This window comes from Heterocephalus glaber, unplaced genomic scaffold (genome assembly GCF_053883595.1).
Source record: "Heterocephalus glaber isolate CG9 unplaced genomic scaffold, H.glaber_assembly_v1.0 deba00001504, whole genome shotgun sequence".
Taxonomy (NCBI): Eukaryota; Metazoa; Chordata; class Mammalia; order Rodentia; family Bathyergidae; genus Heterocephalus; species Heterocephalus glaber.
In genome coordinates, this window is record NW_028258324.1 from 38,096,110 (window position 1) to 38,118,152 (window position 22,043).

The 22,043-nt window shown below is 35.9% G+C and overlaps 1 protein-coding gene and 2 pseudogenes across 5 annotated transcripts in view; all 3 read left to right on the top strand.

The window, feature by feature from the left end:
• Ppm1l (protein phosphatase, Mg2+/Mn2+ dependent 1L) overlaps positions 1 to 22,043 on the top strand; it is a 351,730-nt gene that overhangs the window by 306,141 nt on the left and 23,546 nt on the right. The window lies entirely within an intron of this gene.
• On the top strand, positions 1,947 to 18,524 carry LOC147825314 (UMP-CMP kinase pseudogene; annotated as a pseudogene). The gene has a single exon (XR_015441134.1). The product of XR_015441134.1 is annotated as a UMP-CMP kinase pseudogene (transcript).
• Positions 15,972 to 19,940, top strand: LOC147825315 (la-related protein 4 pseudogene; annotated as a pseudogene).

Here is a 22,043-nt window from a genome sequence, read left to right on the forward strand (position 1 = left end):
AACATATGAAAAAATGTTCAACATCTCTGGTCATTGGAGAGATGCAAATTAAAACAAGGCTGAGATTTCATCTCACCCCAGAAAGAATTGCTGCTATCATGAAATCAACCAATAACAAATGCTGGTGTGGCTGTGGGGAAAGAAGAACCCTGCTGCACGGCTGGTGGGAGTGTAGACTGGTACAACCACTGTGAAAATCAGTATGGAGATACCTCAAAGAACTAGGACTGGAAGTCCCATTGACCCAGCTATTCCCCTGCTGGGTATGTTTCCCAAAGAATTAGAAGAATCATACCACAGTGATATATGTGCACCCATGTTCATAGCAGCACAATTTGTAACAGCTAAAACTTGGAAGCAGCCCAATTGCCCATCAACTGGCGACTGGATAAAGAAAATGTAGAGTTTTTTTTTTTAATAAAATGGAGTACTACTGAGACATAAAAAATGAGAAATTAGAGACATTTATAGCTAAATGGGTGCACATTGAGGAGATACTGTTAAGTGAAATAAATAGGACACATATGAATAGTTTCTTTGGTGTGAAAAACTAAAAGTGTAAACAAGGATCAAAATGTATAACTGATAATATGAAATAGGAAGAAAAGGGGCAAAGGGGAAGGGGAAGTAGAAGGGGTAGGGGAAAGGAAAGAGGAATGGAATTAATATGAGAAAGTGAAAAAAATGGAAACAAAGTCTTTGTAAATAGGGAGGGATGGAGGGGTTGAAGGGAGGGCAGGGGAATGGGGAAAAAATAACCAAGAGAAATTATGTAAAGATGCAAATTTCCAATGATGAATGTCATTATATTGTATACCCAAAATGTACCAATAAAATTAATTACCAAAAAAAATGTAGCTCAGTGATTGCCCAGATTTAGAGGGGAGGGATTGGGAAATGATAGTAGATAGAGTGTTTTCTTTCAGGATAACAAAAATTATCTAAATTTGATAGTGGTCATCATTGTTGTACCACTTTGTCATTGTGCTAGAATCTGCTGAATCTTACATATTAAGTTTATAAATTATGTGAGTTAAAATTTTAGTTCTGCAAAGCTATCTTTTTTAAATAGCATAAATATTTATAAATAGACTTCCAATATTATTGCTTGGGGCTTTCTTAAGCTTAGGGTTTAAACTACTATATTATGTCAAATGTTAAAATACAATTGATTACAAGGAATTCTTAGTTTAGGACTAGCTTTAATTAGCATTGTAACATAGTTGAATTATATTGTTTTAAAGAGAAATTTTGTAACATTTCAGGGTTGAATTTTTTGTGGTAGTATACATATACTTTATTTTGTATTGTCCAATTATTATAAAACTAACAAAACTTAAATCCATGAATAGTATTTCTTAGCAATATTAAAGATCAGAAAAAATTAAGAAAATAGAATCTTATTTCTGTAGGAACTTGATGGCAAAACAATCAAAACAGATAAGCACATTTTCTTATGTATGTTCCTTGGTACGGAAACACTCCAGGTATAGTGGGGGAAAATATTTGTATACATTGCATATTATAGTCCCTCCTCCAATTTAGCTAGTTGGCAGTACTTTAAAGGCTCTGTAAAAAACTGATAGATTCATTGGTTTAACTTTGATAACTTGATACTTCCCAAACATGAACTCTTTTACTAACAAACCCCTAATTACATCCAGCTGAATTGGTACTCCATGGGATCCACTTTGGGAAACACTGAGATGGAGGATAAGATTTTTGCTGAATCTGGTCAGTTTATATGTAATACTTGAAATCTCAATCCAAATTTAGACATTTTGGGCCGCGGCGGTCCCGGGCTACTCCGCGGAGGGGCCCGGAGCCCGCTCGGCCCTCCCGTTTCCCCGCGCTGTCAGAGACAGTGTATGCTGAGCTGCTGCCGCTGCTGGCTGCTGCAAGTCCTGGGCCGGAGCTTCCCCTTGCTGATCTGCCGGCCGCTTCTCTGAGTTCCTCGCCTCATGAAGCCGCTGGTCGTGTTCCTCCTCGACGGTCCTGGCGCTGGCAAAGGGACCCAATGCGCCCGCATAGTGGAGAAATATGGCTACACACACCTTTCTGCAGGAGAACTTCTTCGTGATGAAAGGAAGAAGAACCCAGAGTCACAGTATGGTGAACTCATTGAAAAGTACATTAAAGAAGGAAAGATTGTGCCAGTTGAGATAACTATCAGTTTCTTAAAGAGGGAAATGGATCAAACAATGGCTGCCAGTGCTCAAAAGAATAAATTCTTGATTGATGGGTTTCCAACAAATCAAGACAACCTTCAAGGTTGGAACAAGACCATGAATGGGAAAGCAGTTGTATCTTTTGTTCTTTTTTTTGATTGTAATAATGAGATCTGTATTGAACGATATCTTGAGAGGGGAAAAAGTAGTGGTAGAAGTGATGACAACAGAGAGAGCTTGGAAAAGAGGATTCAGACTTATCTTCAGTCAACAAAGCCAATTATTGACTTATATGAAGAAATGGGGAAAGTCAAGAAAATAGATGCATCCAAATCTGTTGATGAAGTGTTTGATGAAGTTGTGAAGATTTTTGATAAAGAAGGCTAACTCTAAACCTGAAAGCATCCTTGAAATCATGCTTGAATATTGCTTTGATAGCTGCTATCCAACCCTTTTTTAAGGCAGTTTTAATCTTTCAAAATTACATCTCAATTAATGGCTAGAAAATACATAGTCCGACATTAAATATTTTTAAAAATTTTATTCTTTTGGTCACAGGAGTAGACAATGAATTCAGGTTTAACTTCATCTTAGTTATTATGGTGCTCACAAAACAAAGGTATCAGGAAGTTCTTTGTTTTTATTAAAAAGACTGCCCCTTTTATAGTTTGTGCTTTCTGTGAGAAAAAATTTTTAGTATGCATGTTAATATCCCTTTAGTAATTACAACATGAGGGGCCCAGGATTTAGCTCAGTGGTGCCACTGCCTGCCTCGCAAGCACAAGGACCTGAGTTCGATCCCTGGTACCAAAAAAAAAATCTGTAGTAATTACATGAGAGCTGGGTAAGGTGGCCACACCTGTAATCCCAGTACTTGGGAGGCTTAGGCAGGAAGATCATGTGAGTTCAAGGCCAGCCTGGCCTACACGAAAGTTCAAGGCCAGCCTGAACTGCATAGTGAGACCCTGTCTCAAAAAACAAAACAAATATGTAAATTACAACATGTTAGGATTAGGGATTCCCAATTCCTTTTCTTGCAGGTTTCAGATTTCTAAACTGTTAAGTGAATTTGTGAACCAAATTTCAAAGGAACTTTTTATGTAGTCAGTTCTTGCATAAGTTATTTGGTAAACAAACTTGGAAAATAGATTGCTAGCAATGTTTTAATATTTATCAAATAACTGACCATTTCCTAGAGAAAGATAAAACTTCTACAGCTTGTACAAAGTTGTATGATAGGCCATAGTCTGCTTCCAAGGTTTGGGTTGGGCACGCAAGGGACTCAGAGCCTGACAGAATTGTCAGCTTTATTGTAATTTAATCTGAGGGTGTGGGACAAGGATCACATCTAATGTTGTGTTCCTTGTGCTCTGTTATATGGTGTTATTCATGATTAAACTGATCAACACAATTTGTAGCAATAGAACCTTGAAATGCATGTGCTAGATTTATGCTGAAAGGATTTAATTCTCATGTTAGTAACGATTCAGGTTTTGTGTTTGTTTCCTAAACTAATTCAGGGTTAGGGTAAAATTAGAAAAAGAAATCTCATGGTTAAAGTGCCCATTTGTGTTTTATTTTCTGGAATATTTTCTTCATAGTTATTTGTTTAAAAATGTTTTAAAAAATCATTGCACTTTGGTCAGAAAAATAATACATATATCTTATAAATGTTAAAAAAAACAAATTTAGACATTTTGGTAATTCTGATTCTTTTTAAACTACAGTAGTAAGATAAGTTTAGATTCTTTCTGGTGAGGTCAGTAACTGGTTTTTATATACTACAAGCATGGAAATTCATTCAGAAATAGAACCAAAGCACCACTTAGCAGTGAGAACAAACGTATAGGACAAATTCTTCAATAAATAAATTTTAGTAGGTTTGAGTTATCAGCCACTCCTTTCCCATTAGGTCAAATTTGCTGAGCATCTACTCCATAATATAATGTCCACAAAGATTATAGCAACACATCAACAAGGTGATATGTCATATAACAAGTTGGTTTTAACCTCCAAAATCATAAATAATGTAACTATAAAATGTTGTGATAAACCTAGAAAACTCAAGCCACTTTATAACTAAATTTTATATTCTAACATATTCTGGCACTTTAGAATATTTGAATATACATCTAAGTCCGAAAGTATGTGGTCAAATTTGTTAAAATAATTGTATAATTTTTCTTCATCAGGACATCGAAAATAATGCCCTACTTTCCTCCTCTTAAATGGAAATAGGAGATTGGAGCCAGTCATATCACAATCAGAATAACAGCCCCCCTCCCTCAGTGCCCAAGGCTTTTGCACTGTTAAGTCCCCATCCCTTTTTGAGGTTGTTTCTTGTTTGTTTATTTTTAAGATAGGGTCTGAGTTGTTAAGTTGCCTGGGCTGGACTTGAACTTGTGATCCTCCCACCTCAGCCTCTCAGAATTCTGAGATTACAGGCATCAGAAAAAAATGTACAAGAACATCTGTGGCCACTTTTCATAATTAGGAAAAAAACTAGAAACAAAAATAATCACCAATAGGAAAATGGTTAGATACAATACAGTGTATTCAAAGAATAGAATACTATACATTGGTAAAAATGAGTAAACTAAATCTACATATACATGAATAAATCTCAAGAATGTAATATAAAATGAAGAAGCTAATTGAATGCATACAGAAGTGTTCTATTTTTGTGAAGTTTAAACATGCCAAAACTATTGGTTAGAGAGCTATGTGCATGTGTGATTAAACTATAAAGAAAAGCAAGGGAATGAAAAATACCAGGTTTGGGAGATGTGATAGATGAACAGGAGGAGGTCAAAGAAGGCCACAGTGAAGGCTTCCCAGTCCTCCTGCCGTGTAGTCTGAATGATGACTGGGAAACTGTGCTGGTTTCAACTGGTATTTAGGTTGCCTTTTGTAGCTACAAAGCTGCAAAGTTGATGTTTAAATTTTAGTATCCATGATAGGAAAAAGAAGTATTATCTTTGGTTAGGATAGAGAGGAATTTCATGGCCCACAGCAACTATGGGGGGTGTGGGTGGGCTGGGAATATACTGGGCTGGTGAGTCTCTTCATGAAGTTAGAATAAATGAGCAAAGTGATAGGGCAGTCATCCCATGGTGATGTTATCTTTTATACGATTCCTACTGCCTCTGCCATGTACAATGACAACATGGCAAGGAACAGTGGAGAGTAGCATCTAGGAGCTGAGAGGCATTCTGTCAAAAGCCAGCAAAAAAATGCACAGACCTACCACTGCAAGAAACTGAATTCTGCCAATAACCTGAATAAGGTTGGAAAAGGTTCCAAAATTCCAGGTGAGAACCACAGTCTACTGAAACCTTAATTACACCGTTGGGAGACTGAACAGAGGATTCAGCAAAACTATGTCCAGACTCCTGGGACTTACAGAAATTGTGTGATAATAAATTTGGGTTGTTTGAAGCTGCTAAGTCTGCAGTAAGTTGTTACACAGCAATAGAAAATGAACACATTCCCTGTTTTTACATTTTACTGTTAAACAGATTTGGCTGCTAGCCTGGTTTTGGCCTTTCTTTCTTCCCTTTCCTCACATTTCCATAGGGTTATCCATTTCTATGTCTGTCTGGAATTGATGTCCTCTTTCATCATGAAAAAGAAAGAAGCTTATTTTAGTTTATACCTTCACTACAGAAAGACCTCCCTCCCCTTCTCCCCAAGAACAACCCTCTTCACATGCTTAGTGATCACTGTAAAACAGAACGAGAGTCCCTTCCTTTTTCCTTTCCTCATTTTCCTTTTTCTTTTCCTTCTCCTGCCTCCTTCCCTTTCTTCTGTCTTTAATATTTATTGAGCAACAATTTTGCTATGTACCATGCCTACAGAGATAAAATATACATTTTCAGAAGCTCACGATTTAATGTTAGAGACAAACTACCACATAGTAATTACTCTGCTCTTGGCCACAAAGCTAAAGGGTGAGAGGCAGAAGAAAGTAATTATGCTGGAATCTCTTCTCTCCTTGTTGCCACACACCCACTCTCACCATGCTCTCATCCATACTCATACTCATCAACATCCATATATACATAAAATCTTTGGTTTCAGTAGAGGTTGATTCTCTGTTTAAATCATTAAATTTCCATTCAGAAATGACAAGAATCTTTTTAATTGGTTTGTGAATCATTGCTTAGAATGCAACCAAGTAATACAGGAAGCTGATTTGACTTTAGGTCTGCATTTTCCTATAAGTTTGAAGCAAGCCATTGATTTCTTTTGTGTTTTATTTTCCAAGTGTAGCATTTGTTTGTTCTAATAGTTGGTTGAATATGATTTCAGAAACACCATCCCAAAACATTAAAGTGGCAGGAGTACAAAACAACCATTTGTCACTAATGCCTGCAGCTGTTTCTGTGGCTGATGCTTCCAGAGTTTTATAATTAGAGTATTTTATGCTCATACTACAACTCATGTCTAGAAATGGCTGTGTTAAACAGAATGTTGATAATCTTCTTTTATTACTCACAGAACTCCTGAGTAATTTTAACTAGGGACAAAATTAGATGAATATGATGAAAATAAGATGTAGCCATCAAAAGAAATTTGTTTACAGTGTTTAGATTTTCAAGTAAAAATAGTTCTATCAAAATTCATGGGTCACAGCTGAAGAAAAGCAACCAGAGAACTAAGGGTCTGTCAAAAGAAAAGTATACATCAGGAAAAGAAAGACTTGTATCAGTATTTTAATACTAAATTTACTGAGACATTATGAGATTAATACAAGTTACCCTTGTGCTCTACAATTACGAGAGGTACTCAAAGTGGTGGCCATTAGCTTCCAGACATTTATTAGTATGGCAAACTCCTGAAGTGTGTAAACATTTTTTGGTGGAATATATATATATCTGGCTTTGAGTCAAGAACTGTCTTTTTACCAATATTCAGAAATTAATTGCTTGATGCCTTTGTGTGGTAAACATTCAGAAGATCAAGAGTCTGTCCCCAAAGAAAGATATTTAGGAATTAACTTTTCTGATTGTGTTTCCTAAGAGTTCACATAAAGATCCTCTTATGCTGGGCCTTTCCATTTTATTTCATGATGATCACTTAGCCATCTAAATTTTAATGGAGGTGGCTGAGGCTGACTCTTCTCCATTTGGCTTAAATTGGATAAATGTCCTTACTAGAACTGAGGTGATAGAAATGCAGCCTGTGCACAAGAACAGTCAGTATTAAGGGTGACCATTCAAATGGTCAGTGTACACAGCCACAGAAGGGATGAGGTGATGAAAGGAAATACAGCCTTGCAGGTTGAGTGCTGAGCTTCTAATTTACAAGATTATTACTGCTCCCAGATTTCATTTTTTAAAGGAACAAATGTGGATGTCTGACTTCTTTCTTCTTTTTTTCCCTTAAATTCTTTTATTGGTAAATTTTAGGTATACAATACATTTACATTTATCATTGGGTACTTGTACCTGGATGTGATGTATCTTTGTTCTTATTTTTCCCCCATTTCCTGCCCACCCTTCCCTATTTACAAAGACTTTGTTTCCATTTTTTCCTTTTCTCATAATTTTTCCTTTCCCTTCCTTCCTTTCCCCTACCCCTCCCACTTCCCCTACCCCTTTGGACCTTTGCTTCCTATTCCACATTATCAATTACTCATTTTAATCATTATTTACACTTTCAGTTTCTCACACCAGAGAAACTATTTGGTATTTATACATGTGTCCTATTTACTTCACTTAAGAGTATGGCCTCAATATACATCCATTTAGCTATAAATGTCTCTAGTTTGTCATTCTTTATGGCTGAGTAGTACTCCATTATATTAAAAAACCACATCTTCTTTATCCAATTTCCAGTTGATGGGCATTTGGGCTGTTTCCAAGCTTTGACTATTACAAACTGTGCCACTATAAACATGGGTGCACTTAGACAAGAGAAAGAAATAAAAAGAGTAAAGATAGGAAAAGAAGAAGTTAAACTGTCATTATTTGCTGACAATATGATATGCTACATTAAAGACCCCAAAAATCTGCCAAAAGACTTTTAGACTTAATTGACAGATTCAGTAGAATAGCTGGATATAAGGTCAACACTCAAAAAACAATAGCCTTCTTGTACACAAATAACAGACTCACTGACAGAGAATTTAGGGAAACAATTCCTTTTCACAATAGCATCCAAAAAAATGAAATATCTAGGAATCAATCTAACAAAAGAAGCAAAAGACCTCTACACTGAAAACTACAGCACTCTGAAAAAAGAGATCAGAGAGGTTATAAAATGAAAAGACATCCCTTGCTCCTGGGTAGGAAGAACCAATATAGTGAAAATGGCCATACTTCCAAAACTGCTATATAGATTTAATGCAATGCCGATTGAAATTCCAACAGTATACTTCACAGAACTAGAGAAAACAATCCAAAAAGTCACTTGGAACCAGAAGAGACCTCAAATAGCAAAAGTAATTCTAGGCAACAGAGATATTGCAGGGGGTATCACAATCCCTATCTTGAAACTATACTACAAAGCTATTATGAGAAAAACAGCATGGTACTGGCAAAGAAACAGACCTGAGGATCGGTGGAATAGATTAGAAGATCCAGAAACAACTCCAGACATACTCAGCCACCTCATCTTTGACAAAGGAGCCAACCATCCTCACTGGAGAAAAGATAGCCTCTTTAATAAAGGGTGTTGGAAAAACTGGATTTCAGCTTGCCAAAGATTAAAACTAGATCCATATCTATCACCATGCACTAAACTAAGATTGAAGTGGATTAAAGATCTAAATATTAAGAAAGAAACACTAAACTTGCTGGAAGATAATTTAGGTAGAACTCTTGAAGACATTGGGATAGGAAAAGACTTTTATGAACAAAACCTCAGTAGCACGGGAATAGCACAAAGAATCAACAACTTGAATCTCATCTTATTAAAAAGCTTCTGCACTGCAAGAGAAACTACCAACAGAGCTAAGAGAGAACCTACAAATGTGGGAAAAAATTTTTAGCAGCTGTACCTCAGACAAAGGACTACTATCTAGAATATATAAAGAACTTTTAAAAATTTGACTTTTTTCTTCTTGAAAACAATTATTTAGGGTCTCAGGAGATATTAAACTAACTTGAAATCCAATAATTTGAGGCATAATCTTTGGTTGTTGTTTTTGGTTTTGGTTTTTTGGGTTTCTTTAGGGTTTTGGTTTTAGGTTTTATTTGTGTGTGTGTTTTTCTCTTCTTTTGTTTTTGGTACTAGGGTTTGAACTCAGGACCTCACACATGCTAGGCAAGCACTCTACTACTGAGTTACATCCCCAGCCATTTATATTTTTATTTTGAGACACAGTCCAGCTAAATTGCCTAGGCTTGCCTCAAGTTTAAGATCCACTTGCTTCAGCCTGCTGAATAGTTAGGATTATATGTGTGTAGCACAGCAACCAGATTTACTTATTAAAGTATATTTTCTCCCTTTACATTCAACCTTTTATCTTTAATATAAAGTATTTTCTATTCAATACATAGTTGGATCCTTTATATAAATTCATTCTACTACTATCTGCCTTTTGATTAGAATTTTAAGTTCATTTATTTTTAATACAGTTACTAATAAAGTAGGATTTATGCTTACCATTTTTGTTCCTGTATAACATTTCTTTTTCTCCCTTTTCATGTTTGTATTAGCTACCTAATTTCTGCTTTAATTATATTATTTCTTTTATTATATTTTTGTATTATTTTGTTAGTGCTTTCTTTATAAATTGCAAGTAACACCTTAACTTCAAAATATCTTCAGGGAATGGTGAGAGATACGGATCTAATTTTAATTTTCAGTATGTGGAAAGCCAGTTTTTTCAGCACTATTTATTAAAGAGGCCATCTTTCTTTTAGTGAATGTGTTTGGCCTCTTTGTCAAAGATAGGTGGCTGAATGTGTTTGGGGTTGTTTCTGCATCTTCTAATCTGTTCCATTGATCCTAGGGTCTGTTTTGTTTTTGTTTTGTTTTTTACCAGTACCATTCTGTTTTTATCATGGTAGCCTTGTAGTATAATTTCAAGTCAGGGATTGTGATGCCCCATGACTTGCCTTTGTTGCCCAGAATTGCTTTTGCTATTCTAGATCTCTTCTGGTTCCAAATGAATTTTAGAATAGTTTTCTCTAATTCTGTGATGTACGCTATTATTATTTTGATTAGTATTACATTAAATCTGTATAAAAATTTTGAAAGTGTGGCCATTTTTACTATATTCATTCTTCCTACCCAAGAACAAGCAATATCCTTCCATTTTCTGATATTCTCTTCAATTTGCTTTTTCAGAGCAGTGTAGTTTTCAATGTAAAGATCTTTCACTTCCTTCATTAGATTGATTCCTAAGTATTTCAGTTTTTTGATGCTATTTTGAAGGTGTTATTTTCCGTAATTTCTCAGTGAGTTTGTTATTTGTGAACAGGAATGTTATTGATTTTTGGGTGTTGATTTTGTATTCTGCTGTGCTACTGAACTGGGTTATTAAATCAAAGTTTTTGGTGGAATTTTTGGAGTCTTTTATGTAGAGTATCATGTCATCAGTAAATAACGATAATTTAACTTCTTCCTTTCCTATCCTTATTCCTTTTATTTCCTTCTTTTGTCTAATTGTTCTGGCTAATGTTTCCAGAACTATATTGAATAAGAGTGGTGATAGTGGTCATCCTTGTCTTGTTCCTGAACAAAACCCTGATTGAACAGGAAATATTACAAAGAATCAACAACTGGGATCTCCTCTTATTAAAAAGCTTTTGTACAGCAAAAGAAACCACCAGTAGGGTGAAGAGACAACACCCAGAGTGGGAAAAAATTTTTCCAGCTGTTCCTCAGACAAAAGACTAATATTTAAAGACTCAGTCCAAAAATGGGCATCTGAAATGAATAGATACTTCTCAGATGAAAAAGTATAAATGGCAAATAAATATATGTAAAAATATTCAACATCACTGGTCATTTGAGAGATGCAAATTGAAACAACACAGATTTCATCTCATCCCAAAAAGAATGGCTATTATCAAGAAATCAGTTGGGCCAGGAATTTAGCTCAGTGACACTGAGCCTGCCTCGCAAGAGCAAGGTTCTGAGTTCAATCCCCAGTACCAAAAAAAAAAAAAAAAAAAAAGAGTGGGCCCAGAAATCTAGGAGAAAGTCAGCTCAAATGCAGCATTAAAAAAAAAAAAAAGGCTGGGCCAGCATTGGCTGTTAACTAAGATCTCACCCATACTGCAAGGCAAAATCTCATTACTGTCCCTTTTCCTACTAGCCTTCTCACAAGAATAAACAATGATACTTGACACTAAAGATAAAAACCTCTCCCAGATGGCAGAATGTGAGGAGAAGGTATTCCAGGTCTGATGCAGTCATTAATAAAAACTTATTGGGATGCTGACAGAATGCCAGTGTGAATGCCCTGTAAAATTTTAGTGAGATTGTACTCTTTAATATGCAGCATGGTGTAATAACAGTAATCTTGATGAACTGGGTGGATTCAGGAAGGTCATCTACACTAATGTAAGTTTAATTCATCACAGTTAGCACACTTGTGGTTTTACACTGTTGGTGCCTTTAAGCATTTTTGTTTTCTGTCCTCAACTCTAATGTCAGAACCAGCACATATACAAACCAAAAAATCTTAATTACTGCATATAATCTGATGGTAGCTCATATGTGAAAGGGCAGGTGTGAATTTGAAGTCTGATATATAGCATTTATTGAGTGCTCACTGTGTCCAACATTTTACATTGGTTGTTGCATTTTATCCACTCAAGCATTCTCCATGGTAGTTAGTTATGAGAAAGAGTCAGACTTAGTGAAAAAATGGGGAGGTTGAATTTCACAGGGCTAATAACTTGCCAAGGTCATACAGCTAGTCCGTGTGGAGCTAAGATGTGAAACCTTACCCATTTCACTTCAAAGCTCCTATTATTTGCACTGAAGCAGAATGGAATCAGTATTAATTTAGCCTGAATATTTTTTAAGGATATCATAAATTCTAATAAGCAAACTGAAAGCACTTTAAACATTGAGAAGAAGAAAGCTTTATGCAGTCAGGGTATCTACTATTAATTCTACTATTAATATCAGAATTACTGTCTGGAAATATAAAAGAGACTTCAAAAAATGTCTAAAACTACACTCTCAGGATGAGGGTACAGTTCAATAGTACAGTACTTGCCTAGCATGCCCGAGGTCCTGGATTCAGTTTTTAGCAGTGAAGGGGGAAAAAGGGTTATTCTCATTAGCAGCACCACTAGAAAGAACATCTTATTAGAACCATATTTTGTTGGCTTTTCTGTTTATCACTACCTCTAGGAATTCACTTTTATAAATACTATGTTATAGAAACTATTTTTGTTCTCTACTAATATTATTAATATACACATCCCATAGAATCTCTCCCTTCTTTGCTATTTTTCTGCTAGGATATAGAGCAGTAATGGCAGGAGGAACCAAAAAAGAGTAAGCCTTTAACCTCTCTGTCTCAGTGGCAGTTTTATAAAATAGCATGCCTTCATTATATTCTGCTGTTGACCCCACCAACCTTCACCTTATGGCCTCCCTGTGGTTCTGGGCAACCAGAGAGAAAAGACTGAAACCAAACTGGTCCTTGGAAACTTCTTGACCTTACACCTGCCATGGGAGCAGACTGTTAGCAACTTCATGCTTATTTCAGACAAAATCTTGGAAACTGTTTCTATTTTCCATTTTATAGTAACCTCTCCCCATTATTTCCCAATCAGCAACTACTGTGGTCTAAATGTGTCTACTCAAACTCTGTGTTGAAACTTAATCACTAGTGTAATAGTACTACATGATGGGCATTTAGGGAGTGGGCATTTATGAAGTGATAAAAATAGTTAGTGACCTTATGAAAGAGGTTGAAGGAAGTGCCTAGTTCCTTTTGCCCTTCCATCTCTCTCTCTCTCTCTCCCTCTCTCTTTCTCTTTCTCTCGTCTCTCTCTCTTGAAGACACAGCATTGGTACCCATGCTTTTCCACTGTATGAAGCACCATGAAAAAACCCCACCCAGAACTATGGGAAATAAATTTCTGTTGTTTATAAGTTAATCAGTCTTAGGTATTTTGTTATAGCAGCACAAATGAACTAAGATAATAACCTCCTCCTGTCACTATTGAAGGAATACCTCGATTCACAAACTTAATTCTTTCCACAATTCTGGCTGCAAACCTAATTGGACAAGAACCAAATTAAATTCAGTTATTAGGTTGATACATGTTGACCTGGGAAAATTTGATTCAGTTCTCCAATTCGGTTTGCAACAGGAATCATAGAATCAAGTTTGTGAACTAAGGTACCACTCTATATTCATATTTATTATCCAAGAGATACAGAAGTGGGAATTTGGGTATTTTGTTAATTAGAGGACCATCAGTTAGAGTCAGACTTCTAGATGAGCCCAGGCTCCCAATATATTTCCTTTCAAATATGTTTTTCAAAACCATATATATCCTTCCACATATATAGCATCAATATTCCAAAAAACTTAGGTTACGTGAAAGAGAGGAGGTCCCTAATGTGCCTAACTATGTTCTAATCACAACAGAGATTACAGAAACAAGCTCCCTTGAGCAAAAAGAGGTTTCCCAAAGTTCTTCTTATGCATTGATATTTTGGTGTAACCCACCAGACCTTAGAAAAGGAATGGGATATCAGAGAAAACTTCTATACAATAAGAAGAAAGAAATTTTAGGCAAGTAGGCCTTGATCTCAGATTCCTCTCCACCCCCTTCCTGAAAAGGGACCCATACTTCTACTTTAATACCTTCAGAATGGCTATAAATGACCATCAAATTCCCTTCCAGCATAAATTCAGACAGGACAGATTATATTTCTGAGAAGTACCAACATTTGGAAGGTGTCCTTTGATAAGGAAAGAGGTCTGGTGCAACTAAGACATAAAGTTCAGGAAGATACTACAGGTATACACTGGCAACAGAGGTGACCTTGTAAATTCTAGTAACTTGGAAAGAAAACAATCAGGAACAATCATTGAGTAATACCTATGCATCTTGATATATATTACTGTACTGAAATAAATTGAGGATTGGTTGTTTGCCTGAAGGCATGTAGCTAGAATTATAACTTCTCTTTTGTACAGATATAGAAATACTTGGTAAAAGAATGAATAAAAAAGAATAGGATATGCAATATTAAAATGACATAAATGGATAGGAAATGCAAGGATAAAACTTGCCACATGTCAAAATGATTAGCTTATTTCCCAACTAAGTATTGTCAGATCGTGTATGCTCATAAATGACAATCTTTGCCAAGAAAACCAGTTAAAATGACTATACATGTTCCAATTTTCTCAGTTACTGAATATTCCTAATAGATGATTTTGCTATCTTTAAGCATTCTTGAAGTTTGAACAGATGTTTTTTGCAGTACTTGTCAGCTTATGGTGAAACATATTCAGAAAGGATCATTGTTAGTTCAGCCTCTAATTTCAACATTTGTTGGTTGCCTCCAGTTAGTGGGCTGCATGTGTGTTGTCTTCTTTTATTTTCATTACCAAAAGCCACAGAAATAAAGGGGAAATAATAGACCAACAATTCCAAATCAAGCTATGACACAGCTTTCTGACAAAAAGAACTTTAGAATCTGCTTTGACCTTTTCTATCTTGAATTTAAAAATCACTTTAGGGATAACATTAATTATTCAAGCTGGTATGGAAGAATAGATTTTTCCTTATTATCCTCTCCATCTGATAGATTTATTGCCTTGACGTATCTTTACAGATACTCTGTTCACATCATGTTCATGTCATGGAGAAATGGCTTATTATAAGAGTATATATGGACTAGTACTAAAGGGAAAACCCAGAACCTAAAAAAAACCCAAGCTCTCTAAATCTTAGTAGCATGAGCCTTGGAGACAGAGAGACTGGGCTCAAATCCCGTCTTCTCTCCTTACTACCTATATAACCTTGGATAAATTATTTACTCTGTATCTCAGTTCCTCTACCTGTAAGACAGGGAGTATATTATTTAGAATTGTATGGATTATATAAGTATGTAAGATACTTAGAACAGTGCTAAGTACAGAGTACGTACTCTGTAAATGTAAACTGTTATTAACCTTCAATAAATGGTACAATTTACATTTACATTTGCAGAGTTTGGTTTTTGAAACCAAGCCAGCTGTCATTCAAGAAGATGCATAGTTGTAAAGGAGTTTTTGTTGAAGAATGCATGTTTCTTCATTATTAGGGAATTTCACTTGCTTTCCTGTTCCACCCTTCTCCTATCCCACCAGTGGTAGGGATGGACCCATTTGCATTTAGTGTTACAAATTCCAGGATACATTCAGAGTAGAGACCCATGATTTTGAGTAATTCCCATTAAGGCTAAAATGATGTGTGACAAGTAGATTTGTCCTGCCAAGAATATGAATCCATGTTACTGTATTTCTTGATGTGATGAGTGTTAGTTCTCTAAGAAGCCCCACATTTTTTACTCCTGAAAGAGACCAGTCTTCAAAACAATACTTCTTAAAAATCCTTGTTAGGGGGATTCGGGCTCAGGCCTGTGAACCAGTTGGAGTCACGGTATCGGAAACGATTGAGCCGAGCAGAGGAAAACAGGTTGCTCTTCGTGGAGCAGGTAACATCCAAAGGGACTGGTTTAAATCCTAATGCCAAAGTATGGCAAGAAATTCCTCCTGGAAATCCTGATGCCACTCCTGTAACTCAAGGAACTGAAAGCTCTTGGCCTGAAACAGCAGCCACTTCAGGGTCTCGGGCTGAGGGCAGTACAGAGCTTTCAGAAGATATGTGTAAAGAATATGAAATAATGTATTCTCCATCTTGTGAAGCCACAAGAAATACTACTGGCATTGAATAACCAGCTGAAGGGATGATTTTAGGACCCAAAGATATGAGTTACCAAATATATGACATTTCTGGAGAAAGCAGTTCGGCAATTCCTACAGAAGATCTAAAAGAATGCCTGAAGAAACAATTAGAATTCTGTTTTTCACAAGAAAATTTATCAAAGGATCTTTACTTGATATCCCAAATGGATAGTGATCAGTTTGTTCCAATATGGACAGTTGCCAACATGGACAAAATAAAAAAGTTGACCACAGATCTTGATCTAATTCTTGAAGTGTTGAGATCATCTCCAATGGTACAAGTTGGTGAGAAAGGGGAGAAAGTGAGACCAAGTCATAAACGTTGTATTTTGATTCTCAGAGAGATTCCTGAAATAACACCAGTAGAGGAGGTGAAAGCTTTGTTCAAAAATGAAAACTGCCCCAAAGTGATAAGCTGTGAGTTTGCACACAATAGCAACTGGTACATCACCTTCCAGTCAGATACTGATGCACAACAGACATTTAAATACTTAAGAGAAGAAGTTAAAACATTTCAGGGCAAGCCAATCATGGCAAGGATAAAAGCCATCAATACATTCTTTGCTAAGAATGGTTATCAATTAATGGATTCTAATATGTATAGTCAGCCCATTCAAGCTCAAGCACAGTATGCCTTGCCAGTCTTTATGCAGCCTGTATATAATCCTCACCAACAGTACTCAGTTTATAGTATTGTACCTCAGTATTGGTCTCCAAGTCCTGCACCTTACTTTGAAACACCACTGGCTCCCTTCCCCAACGGTCATTTTGTGAATGGCTTTAACTCACCAGGATCTTATAAAACAAATGGTGCTGCTATGAATATGGGTCAGCCGTTCCCAAAAAATCATGTGAAGCCTCATTTTAGGTCATCCAATGGTACAGAACACTCAACAGAGGGCTCTGTGTCATTGGGGGATGGACCATTGAACAGATCTAGTTCAAGGAACTTTGCACCTGAACTGCATAACCCTATAGTAACAGGGCATCAAGAGCAAACTCACCTTCCAAAGGAGACTCTCACTTTACAAATGGAACAAAATGGGGACTATGGTAGGGGCAGGAGAACTCTTTTCAGAGGTTGAAGATGACGAGAAGATGAAAGGATCCCAAGACCCCATCCTTCCCCTGAAGCAAAGTCTCCAACACCAAAGTTTGACTTACTAGCTTCAAATTTTCCTCCTTTACCTGGGAGTTCATCAAGAATGCCAGGTGAACTCCTCTTGGAGAATAGAATGTCTGATGTCGTTAAAGGTGTCTGCAAAGAAAAGGAGAATGAAGACTTGCAAGTTAGTTGCCCAATACCTACAGAAGATGAGCAGGCAGACTGTATTTCAGCCCAGCAACTCAGTGTGAGTATCAGTCCTCCATGTGGAACTGAGCTTCCTGTATTAAGCACAACTCAGCAAGAAAAGGATACAATAGATGATTCCATTGATCAGAAGGATGTTATCAATCATGACTACACCAGTTTCTTCCCCGAGTACTGCAAAGCCATCAAGAGCAAATACAACTTTACTATGTAATAATAACATAAATATAACCACAGCTGTGCCCCTACAGGAACCCCAAAAGTTAAGTTACGCTGAAGTATGCCAGAAGCCCCCTAAAAAGCCATCTCCAGTTCTTGTGCAGCCACTACGAGAACCTCGCTCCAATGCAGTGTCTCCCACCAAAAACCAAGAGAACGGAGCTCCTGAGAAGCCAGAAGCAAAGGCTAGTAAAGATTATTCTGGCTTCCGAGGCAATGCCATTCCCAGGGGAGCAGCTGGAAAAATCGTGGAACAGAGACGCCACTTTAGCCATAGGGCTATACCTCAAGGAGTGACTTGACATAATAGCAAAGAACAGTATGTACCACCCAGATCACCAAAGTAAAAACAAACAAAAAACAACTCAAAAACTTTCTCTCTTCCCATTAAACTTGAGCCACGACTGTTTGAACTGATTTGGAGGGAGGAAGTAGCCAGAAAGGATACGGAAAGTATATCCTTAAATCATTATCAATTTTGGAGTTGTGAGCAGTAGGATCCTCTAAAGTGATTTTTAAATGCTGGAGGATTCCAATCAGTATAAATATAGCATATGTAAATATATATACATATATAAAAATATAATTTTTCTATTTTTGGTTTTGATTTTAATTTGCAGAGATTTTCTGCCTGGAATCAATTTTGAGGGTTCAGATTTAGCTTGAGGGAGAAACATACATCTTCAGTATAGGAGATGAAGGAATGAGAGAAAATATTTTTTGAAGAAGCATTTCTGTAAAAATTAGAAATTACTTTTTTTAATCTATTTAAAGTTTGGCTTAGAGAATGCCATCTCTGACTACATGGCCTTGTGTTGCAAAGCAGATCGGTGGCTAGGGTGCTTGTTGTGGGTGTGAGTGTGTGCAAGAGTGATTTCAGCCAAATCTGTTGTCATGTTAGTAAACAATTTGAAAACTGAATGTAATACTTGAGTAGATTTTTTAGTTCCAAATGTAATTTGTCCTTTTGACCTTACTAATATTTCATTCAACAAGCTGTTAAAGCACTGATTGTACTTGGAGATGTGACTAGCAATCAGTTTGATACTCAAAGAATGGGGTTATTAAAAATTTTGTTTTAAATTTTATCTTTGACCTAATAGGTCAAATGGATTTCAAGATTTAAACTATCCTGTGATTCGCACACCCCTCTCTCAAAAATGGGAAACACAAGTTTTTGTCACCTCATTTGTCATTCTTTTGACTGCCCATCCCCAAAAGCAAAATAACCAACCACCTACTGAATTATAAATTTCTGACTGCTTTGACCAGTCTAGTCAAATCATATAACTGTTCTAAATTTCAGAATTGAATGAAATATTTTATTCTTCTGTTCTCATACTTAGAAATTTAAATCCCAGATTGGTAGGTCCAACTGCCCCTTTAATAATTTGTAACTTACTTTTTAAGTTTTAAATTGTATTGAAGAGAAAAATTCTAAAGGATTAATTTGAGAACTTTTTTCTGTTTACAGTTTATTGGCTTCCTTCAGTCCCCTTTTCAAAAAAAGTTTGAAATTCACTGACTCAGATAAAGCAAGTCAAAGAGAGTTTTGAGATAAGGTGGAAATGATTGAAGGAAATTAGTACATAATTTCTCAATGAATAAAATTGTAACTGTCATATTGAATAGGCTAGTTTACATGCTGGTATTTAGAAAATTACTAAAATATTAAAAATCATGTTGCATTAATCTATTTTAAGTCATACCATGTTCAGAGTTCTGTGTAGTGTGTGGTTTTTTTCTTTTTAGGAATAGTTTGTATAGTAGCTGTCTCTTATGTTAGTGACTTACATATGTACAAATTGAAACTGTAAATTGTGAACACTGGAAAGCATTGTGACATAGAATATAAACATCTTAGTAATATATTAAAATGAATGTAAAGGAGGTTAAAATTACATTACTGTGAAACTTATCTTCCAACTCTAGGTTAAACTTTGGAGATTATATTAGTGGGTAACTGTTAAGAGCTTTGAAAACTGCACATTTCTGTTCAAGCCAGAATTATGATTTCTTTGTAACTTATTCAGCTTGGCAGTTGCTTTTGATTTAGTGGATTGATAACATGGTATAATGTATTTACATAGTTTGAAACTATTCATTTCTACACACTATTTTTAAAAATCATCTACTAGATGAAGCATACAATAAAGCTACCTGTGCTAAAATTTTGGACTTTAGGTCCTTTAAAAAAAGAATTAATAATCATTGTCTACATCTATGGTAAAAGTGATTTTGGTTTACTTATATAATGCTGCAGTTGGTGGAAATGATGAACATTTAAAATGTTAACACCCTGTGAATGCATTGGATTTAAGAGAATAAACTTTTTGTAAAAATCAAAAAAAAAAAATCCTTGTTAGGGGCTGGGGATTTAGCTCAATGGTTCCGGCGTCTCCGCAAGGTCCCAAGTTCGATCCCCAGTGCCAAAAAAAATCCTTGTTAGTTCAGATTTTTATTATCTGGCTCTGTGGTAACTATGGTTTAAAATATATGTCCACAAATTGTTTGGTACTTTTCCCCTGAAGAGATGGAACTTAATTCCTGTTCTCTTGAGGATGGGCTGGATGTAGTCACTGCCTTGTAGGGAAAGATACAGAAGTGATGAGTTGATACTTTTGATAAAGACCTTTTTTATTTTTATTTTTGGGGGGGTACCAGGGATTGAACTAGGGACCTTGTGCTTGCGAGGCAGGCAGTGGAACCACTGAGCTAAATCCCCAGCCCATGAGATGGTACTTTTGAAATTAGGTTATAAAAAGACTGTGTTTTCTGAATTGAGTGTACTTTCTTGTTCCTTGTCTCTGGAATCACTTGCAGTGGGGAATTCAGCTGCTACACCATGAGAAAACCTGGGCAGCCAATGGAAAGACCCAGTTATAAAAGAATTTAGCCCTACCAAAGCCATACAAATGAGCCTGAAGCTCACCCTCCTGTAGCTTTGAGATGACTGACAGCAACCTTGTGGGAGACCCTGAGGCACAACCACCTAGCAAAGCTGCTCCAGATTCTTGATCCTCAGTAACTGTGTGAGATAAGTGTTTTGTTGTTTTATGCTGTAATTATGATAGTTGACTCTATATTTTATCCATTTCTTCAGCAAGACAAAGTCACATTGCCACATACAGATTTACAGTAGAGGACTGCTTATTAGATTGTATATAACAAGTGAAATAAGAGTTTTCTTTTTCTTTCAGAAAGGCAAAGTGATTCCATCCTGACATCATTTTCGTTCTTCATTGTCAGCACATATCCTTGATATATATATATATATATATATATATACAGTTTAATCTCCCTTCCTAGTAATTAGTTTGAAAATCATATGAAAATTTCATTTTCTTCAGTGGTTTTTTTCTCTGAAGAAAGTAAAGACTCTTCTTATGAAAAAAGAATCTAGGTTCTTAGTGCTCTTCCCTGTCAGAAAGTAGGATGAGTGAATGGGGAAGCAGCAAGAAGGAGCCATTTTTTTTCATCTGGAGGTGTTCTAGAACTAGAACTTCCATGTTTCCATTTCTCTTAGAATTTCATCAAATTCATACCTTATCATATTTTAAATTATGAAAAATAACTTCTGCCATTTGACAAATTTAGGTAGAAAGCATTGAATGAACCTGCTGGTCAAGTTGGAGTCTGCATTAGATAAATTTCTCCAATATAAACGCTGTAGTCTGACTTCTGCAACCCTTGAATATTTCAAAGCTGTCTTCTCAAGATGATCCTGGATCTCAGGGAACATTTTTCCCCTTTGGAAACTGGATATAAATCTGTCAAGTTTTGTGTGAGATGTGTTTGTTCATTTGTGTGCTTCTCTAAGGCCACAGTTCATGGTCATAGTTTGAAAAGTACTAGCTGACCAATTGTTAGTGCTTAGTAAAATACATTCTTTCATGTCTAGATAACTCTTTACTTTCCTCTTTGCATTGATATATTTCTTTCAAGAAGTGACTCCAGCATTTTTTATTAAAATTTAAGAATGACACATAGTTTGATAATTATTTCTAAATTATAGCTTTGGAGATTTAATTCTTAAGTAGTGCTAAGATACTTCATCACCTTTCATAAAGCTTCTCAGCTGGATGTCATTCAGCCATTGTTCACAGGACTGATGAAACATGCATTCTTAATTTAATATCCTTTCAACTGGGAATTTTCCATTGGATATTAGTTTAAATTTTCAAGCAAGTAAGAGCAACATATTTCCCTACTCTCCTTAAGGTTAAACTTGTGAATTGAAAATAGAATAAGAAAATTGAGTATGGTAATTTACTCTCTACAGTACTGTAATTGGGCACTATAGCATATGGTCAAACTCTTCACTGTTAATTAAGTAATCACAGAAAATCCCATATGGATGATTTATGAACATTCAAAAGTCAGACTGAAAGTTTGCTTCTTTTTCATGTATTCTTTCTAAACAGTTTTCTTAAATGGTGTGTATATCTCCATTAATATT